This window comes from Coenobita brevimanus, chromosome 63, assembly GCF_032717465.1.
Source record: "Coenobita brevimanus isolate Jiangsu-jjx chromosome 63, ASM3271746v2, whole genome shotgun sequence".
Classification (NCBI taxonomy): domain Eukaryota; kingdom Metazoa; phylum Arthropoda; class Malacostraca; order Decapoda; family Coenobitidae; genus Coenobita; species Coenobita brevimanus.
The window spans coordinates 41,593,420-41,601,421 of NC_137016.1; positions in this window are offsets into that span (position 1 = coordinate 41,593,420).

An 8,002-nucleotide genomic window follows, 5' to 3' on the forward strand; every position below is an offset into this window, starting at 1 on the left:
GGTATTTTTATGACATGTCGACGGGTCATCTGGTAGATCGGTAAGGTCTGTTTTACATGAAATTCAAATCCTTAAACTGTTCCCTGTCCCAGCGGGGATTTGAACCTGGGTCCAGTAGGACCGCAGGCCACCTCTCTACCGATTGAGCCACCACTTTTATTCAAGATGCACTTTCTATTTTTATGAAGATCAGTGTAATTGCTGTATATATTCATAAGATTTTGTTTAGCTCATGCACAGGATGTACAATCCTGTTTATATGTATGGAATATACTAAATTAAAAAGCTAGGATGCACTGTTTCAGAAATATTGACTTGACTCATCTTAAATGTCAGGACCAACTTGCCTAGCCCCGGGTTCCTGTGCTCCTCTGGGGGCAACATAGGATTGGATGATGGATGGATAGATGAAAGTACATATTAACAAGTAAAAGGAACTTTTTTTTTTTTTCCGTGTGTTATCCTAAGGAGGGGAATGCCACAATTTAGTATCTTAATTGTCACACAGCAATAATTTAATATGATAATCAGAATATCAAAACCATGTATTAAGCTATACATGGTTGTAAGCCCTTCATCTCAAAGATATTTTTTATTCCTTTGTAGTTACATGCAGGTGATTTTATTCACCCCAGGATATAAATTTAAAGAAATATGTGTAGTCTTCATTAACTCTCACTACAAGGGGGCTCATAAGTTGAAGTAAACCTACGTCAGCTAAAACAAGATGAAAAAGACAGCTCTCTGATTGATGGTGTTTATGGTTAATTCATCTGCATCTGTTTTAATACTGTGATCTTTTGCACTGTAGTTACCTTGTAGCATTCTGTACCTGAGTAGCTGCTGGTTGTATGGTAGTGCACTGTAGTTATCTTGTAGTATACTGTGTCTGTGTAGTTCCCTGGTTGTATGGTAGTACGATGTAGTTACCTTGCAGTATGTGGTGTGTCTACTGGTTGTATGGTAGCATGTGCCATTAAGAGGTAAACCAAGTCTTTTCATTAGATGTGTTGAGTATTTTTATAAATTTCCATCTACATCCTTCTAGCATACAGTGCTATAATTCAATTGTTCTTAGTCTCAGAATAATTTTTAGTTTCCCCAAAAAAAATTTGTGTCATAATTACAGCATAATATTGTTACAAACAATCTGAAATACAGTACCTGGAACCAAGCAAGTGTGATTTCTTTTATATAATCTTAAATGGACATAAAATACTGTAATATATGCAACAAATACTGCCCCTTCATTGATGTAGAGGTGAATGTTTAAAGAATGTATTTAAAAAAAATTATTATTGCTTATTATCCTCTTCTGTCTTTCTTTCCTTCATTCTTTCCTCTTTCTTCTGCCCACAGGTGACCTTACACTCCCTCTTCTGTCTTTCATTCCTTCATTCTTTCCTCTTCCTTCTGCCTATGGGTGACTCTACACTGAGTGATAAACCAAATGGTTTCCTGTACACCAGGAAACCATTTACTACATATAACAAAATTATGGCACCTGGTGGTTTATTGGGTAATTAAGGTGCTCTGGTCAGACTGAGCCTGTGTAGGTTTATATCCAAAGGGTAATAGTAGTAGTAGTAGTAGTTGTTCCTTAGGAAGTCTGGCCAAACAGCCCCGAGTCCCTAAGGAAGGCCACGGCCAAGACCGGGCTTTCCCACAGAGCTCTCAAGGAGTGCCTGTTGTGTTGTTGGTGTAGGTGACTGTGTACGATGCAGTCTTCCATAATGTGCGTAATAGTATGAGGTGCTGTGTTACATCCTGGACAAGCATCAGGGACGGACTCATCCAGCCTCTTCTGGTAACTTAAGAGGGCTGGATGATGCCCACATCTCAGCCTGGACAGGCGGACCCTGCCCTCACGAGCGAGATAGGATTCAGAACATTTGATATCAGGAGGCTGTGCATGCAGCTGTGTGTTGTCTTTAAGTGACTGAATGGAGCGGCAAGTGATTTGAATATGGATATGCTTCTGCAAGCTGGTCTGAGGCGGGCGAGGAGGGGAGAGATGACAGTATTTGTGTATGATGTCGTGTGCTGGATGTTGTTTTGATGTTCCTTGGTGTGTGTGGATGTGCTGCCATGTAGTGTAGTGGATGTTGTGGGTTTGTGGAGGCAACAGTAAGAATTTGGGTGCCTTTCAGGTCTAGATGGTCCTTGACTTTGAGGACTTTGGTTTCTTGATGTAGGTGGTTTGTGGGTGTAGTAGCTGTGCAGCCTGTGATTATTTTTAGGGCCTTGTGCTGTATGGTCTTTAGAGTGTTGTAGTGTGTTTTAGTGAGGTTAAGAGCCCAAGCAGCATAATTCATCACTGAACGTATATATTGTTTGTATACTGTGGTGGTGGTTTCTTTGTTGTGTCCAAATGTTGTATAGGCAAGTGACCTTAAGGCATTGAGTCTTGATGTTATTTTATTTTTAATGTTTGTAATGTGTTGTTTAAGTGACATTGATGTATTGTATGTTACCCCAAGGATTTTGTGTGTGTGTGTGTGTGTGTGTGTGTGTGTGTGTGGTAGGGGAGTGTTGTTTATGGTGAAGTGTGGAATGTGACTGTGTTCTGCTGTCCAGTTTGTGAGAAGGGTCACTGTAGATTTGGCTGAGGCTATTTTGAGCCTGTTTGTGGTGAATCATTTGTGTAATGTGTTGAGGTATGGTTGGAGGATCTGTGCAGCTGTGTATGCATTTTGGTATGTACATGTAAGTGTTATGTTGTCTACATAGGAAGCTATGTTTATCTGTGGTGTGTGGGGTATGGGTATGTCGTGCATGTATAGGTTAAAGAGTGTAGGGGACAAAACAGATCTTTGGGGGATGTCATTTGTGAAGTTTTTGATGTTCGAAGACTGACCGGCAAATGTTACATGTGCACATCTGCCTGCTAAGGAGTTTGCCAACCATCTTTTTGTGTTATTGTGCAGTTTAGTGTTGAATATTTTGTTTGTGAGGGTGTTGTAGGGGATGGCATCAAAAGCTTTGCCAATGTCTGGCATGACTAGGAGTGTTCTGTGTGGTGGCCTAGTTGAATTCATGCCATCAAAAACTCTCCATGTAAAGTCTGTCAGAAGAGTGTTTGTGGAGTGTAGTGTCTTAAAACCATGTTGTGATGGGGCTAGGGGGGTATGATGTATAACTAGTAGTAGTACCAGATGTTCAGTGACTTTGGAGGGGGTGCAGAGAAGTGTGATGGGGCGGTGTGAGGAAGGTAACATGGGATCTTTGTTGGGTTTGGGGATAGTGATGATAATGCCATGCTTCCAGATGTTGGGTATTATGCTGTGTGAGTAGCTGTAGTTTGATATGTTGGTGAGTGCTTGTATGCCTTGTGGTCCAAGGTGTTTAAGGTGAATGTTGCTTACGTTGTCTGGTCCACAGGCAGATGAGTGCTTAAGGTTGCTAATGATGTGCTTCTTCTGGTTGCATGTGAAAGGTGCGAGGTCTGGGTCTCTTACGTCGGATGACACGTCTGTTGTCATGATGGGGGTTTAGATGGCTGACATGTGAAAAATGATTGATGAGAGTGTTTGCTTGCTGTTTGTTTGAAGGTATGGTGTCTGTTGTTGTGATGGCAGCATGTGATTGTGTAGTGTTGCTGTTGGAAAGTGTGATGCTGTTTAGTGTTTTGTAAAGTTTGCTGGTGTTTGTTTTGTGGTCAAGTGTTTGGAGATAGTTATTCCAGCTTAGTGTTTGCTGTTCTGATATTTTATTGTTTATTTGAGTGTTGGGTTCTTGTATTTGTTGTACAGTGTCTTGTGTTTGGGATGTTGGAGAGTGTCGTAGTGTGTCCCGTTGACTGATAAGGCCTTGAATTTCTGGTGTGAAGTTGGGGTTGTCTCTCTTTCTGTTGCCTCTAGGGATGTGTCTTTTGTCTACGTTTTGTATAATTGTATTGACAGTGTGCACAGCAATGTTGATGTTTGTGATGGGTGTACTGTTTAATGTTTCAAATGTTATTCTGTTTCAGTTGTGAAGGCCTCCCAGTTGGCTGTCTTATAATTAGTATATATGTGTCTGTGGCCAGCTGGGGTGATTTTGGTTTTGGTAGTGATGATGATTGGGAGTTGATCAGATCCAAGGGTTTTGACCACCCACCAGGATGTTGTGGGGGCGAGGTTTGGGGAGCAAAAGGTGATGTCTGGGGATGATGGGAGGAAGAGGGCTTGGTGTAGGATATGGGTATGTTGATGGAGATTACCAAGTATGAAAAGATTATCTGTCTGGGATTGAAGTACCAGCTCTCTGTCTGTGTCAGAGTTGTTGACATGCCAGGCTGACACCTTGGCACTGAAATCACCACCCAGGATGATGTTGGGTATGTTAGTGTTGTGGTGTATTTGTGAAGAGTAATTGTGTGGTATTGTGGAGGACGATTGGGAGGGAATGTATGTGTTGGCGGTTGTTATGTGTGATTTATTACCAGTGCATAATGCCACTCAGGGATGAGTGAGGCTGGCCACTCTTATCTTAAATATCAGGACCGACTTGCTTAGCCCCGGGTTTGCAATGCTCCTTATGGGGCAACGTAGGATTAGATGATGAATGGATGGAAGTACTGTATTAGTAGTAATAGATGATGGTGACCATTATCCACTTACTTGATGTAGTGTTTCCTGTTTCTTTCTTCACCTTTATCATTCCTTTTCTGTGTCTGCCCTCTCTTCCTATTTCTCCCATCTTTCCTGTCACTTTTTATTTTTCTTCTTTCCTTTTCAGGTAGCTTTACATTGAGTGACAAGCCTAATGGTTTCATGTAAGCCTGGAAACCATTTACAATGCTGAGAGGTAACCATATAAACAGCCCATACATGTTCCCAACGTGTCAGCAAGTGGGTTAGTGGAGAGGTCGTCCCTCTCCCCATAAAACAGCTATCTCAATGACAAACGGCCACCCCTTAAAGGATTATGGCATCTGGCTATAGATAGGTAGATAGATAGTAGTATTAGTAGTAGTATTTAGTTTTTATTTGTTTACTTATATTTTTATTTATCATGAATTTCTCATTTGCAACCATTATTCTGAGTGAATTAAGCAGACCAAGACATACATCTCAGGCACAGAGCTATTTTGCATCAATTAATGAGATTCATTGGCTCTATTTCTTTGACAGTTTAGTTTACATACTATATTTTACTGTTCTCGTGCATTTTATATATGCCTCTTTGATGTCCACATTGATTCTGTAAGTAACAAACAAGAGATTAATTTACCTTGATGAAATAAAAAAAGTATTGTTGTGATACTAGATATTCTTCTTTGTGGACAAGAATATGACCCCTAGAAGGGCAGAGGAATAAAGTGAAACTGACACGTAGAACCAGAAAATGTCAGAGATACTTATGTCCATGAACTGTGGGCTTCAGTACATGAGTATACAGTATTGTAAAGTATTTGTACTTAAGTACATTCCATAATATTTGTACATGAGTACATTCCATATTACTTATGCTTGAATACTTTCCATGATATGGTGATTATGACAATACCTCCCATGCTACATTACTGATAAACTGCTTCGCTCATTCATTGTGCAGACACAGCACTGTTGCATCTTCAAACATCATTATTATTTTTGTTGTCATCCTCACAATTAGAACCTTATTTCTCACCAGAGGTGTGAAGTAAATGGTAGCATTAAAAATTAAATAGATTAATGTCCTTGGATTGAAGGGATTGACAAATACCATACAGATCAGTGGGACTGGAGTGCAATGGTTTTGTAATGAGGAGAGGTAGATTGAGATAGTTTGGGCATGTAGAGAGGATGGGGATGACAGTTGGGTACAGAGACTGAGAAGTGTTAAAGTTAGGGGTAGGGTTGTGAGAGGTAGACCGAAAAGGACCTGGTACAAGGTCATTGAGTATGACCTCAGGAATTAGGTACTGAGTAGGGAGGCTGCCAGAGATTGAGCAGCATGGAGAGCCACCATTAGGTGATTGAGGCTGACGCATTCAAACATGTTGGAGGCATTATAAATGAAACGAATGAAAATCAATCAGGCAAACCACAGGAGTCTAGAGTATAGAGGACAGGGGGGGATCATCTACAAGCTGTGACGAGTGGTGTAAGGGGAGGGGAGGGGGACCCAGATCCTCAAAACAAACAGACTAGGCTCTAATGTGGACATACATATGTAAAGTTACATACCCAAAGGTGGTGTGGTTAATAAAAAACAATATCCTCAGTCTGTGATGAATGGTGATGAGAGGGGGGGGGGGACTGTAGCTCTTTTTTTGTCTTAACATGTCCCAGATTTTCATCCTTTTGCAACTTACTTCATGTAGTTCAGTGGCAGAGAAAGACAGCACACTACCAAAGTTCAGCATCCTTCCCATAGCATTTTTATAGTCTTGCATTGTATTTTATCCATTAATTGTTACAACTCAGCATTGGAGACACAAGATAGTAATTTTCGTACCTTGGAATAAATAGGCTCTTGGTTGTACATGAGTGTGTGTGTGTGTGTGTGTGTGTGTGTGTGTGTGTGTGTGTGTGTGTGTGTGTGTGTGTGTGTGTGTGTGTGTGTGCATGTTTCTGTGGGTAGAAAGGAGTGTGGAGCTTCAAAGCAGAGGTGACTTAGTGTCCAAAAGTCCTCATGTGTGGGAAAGGGGACCGAGAACTTTCAAAGTTAATAGAATGACCCAGTACTGTACTAAGCCCATACCAAGCCAAAGATGGGTTAGTTACCGAGTTGTGACATCCTCAGGCTGTATCTGTGTTGGGGGGGAAGGTAATTGTGAAATGTGTGAATGATTCTTATCATACTGTTATACAGATCAGCATTTTATTGGCAAGCAGAAAATTATCTAGGTCAGAGAAGGTGTGAACCAATAAACAGTTTAGCTGGCACAAGGTACAGTACTGTATGGGAAACTTTATCAACAAGCTCGTGGGCAGAAGTAGCAGACTTAGTATTGACTTGACATATTCCATAGATGTGAAGTAGCAGATCCAAAGGTGACCAGGTTACTGAGAGATTGAAGTTGTGATATATTGCAGTGGACCCATAGTCATTCAGCAGAGAGAGAGAGAGAGGGAGAGAAGGGGGGGAGAGAGAGAAAATCACAGTACCCTTCATCAATTGAGGAATACCATAATGGAATGCTTCTGACACTTACTCCAACACTGTACATTTTATCATCATAGACTCCATCCTAGGGTTATTGATTAGGTCTCTCTCTCTCTCTCTCTCTCTCTGGGTGGGTGTGTATTCCCCATCCCAACAGAGTTAGAAGAGGGAGGGGGGTGGAAGAGAGAAGTCTTAGCAATATGTGATAAGGGCATGATCTTTGTACTTTCAGCCTGCTTGAACTGATTACCCTCCAGTTCACTTAGCAACTTACTTCCATCTTAGTGGCCCATCTCTGTAGTTGCCAACGTGAGTAAAGTCTCCTCTCTCTCTCTCTCACCAAACACATTCACTCATTTAGGAGAGATTTTTCTGCTCCAATGCTTCTCTAATTGAAATCAAATTAGAAAGACAATTAGAATTTATTACTGTATTGCTAAAATGTATGAGTAATTATTAAGCAATTTACATTAAGAAATGTCAGTTTCGTATGTAAGTTGCTAATACTATACGGTAGTTTTTTGTTGGGCATTTAAAGTAACATCGTGTGAGAAATGTAGCAGTCACCTGAATGTCTCTCTGAATAATAGCCAGTTTTCATTAGGAGCGGGGTATATTTTTCAGTCTCATTTTTATATATATATATGTTTTTTGAGGAACTGGTAAATCAGCATAGGAGGCAGAAATGGACCTTAGGCAGGCAATTTTTTTTCCTTAGTTTGCTGTGAGCTAAATAACAAGAAAGAGCGTAGAGAAGGTGAGCCATAACGAAGACTCGCTGTGCTTTATATAAAAAAAATTCTCCACCCTAGGAAAGTGAAAGTGGGACACACTTCCTCTTCCACTAGGTCATACCCCTAATGTGTCAAATCTTCCCTTTCCTGTCCTCTCCCTCTGCTATGAATATTGTTAACCTGTGAATACTTGG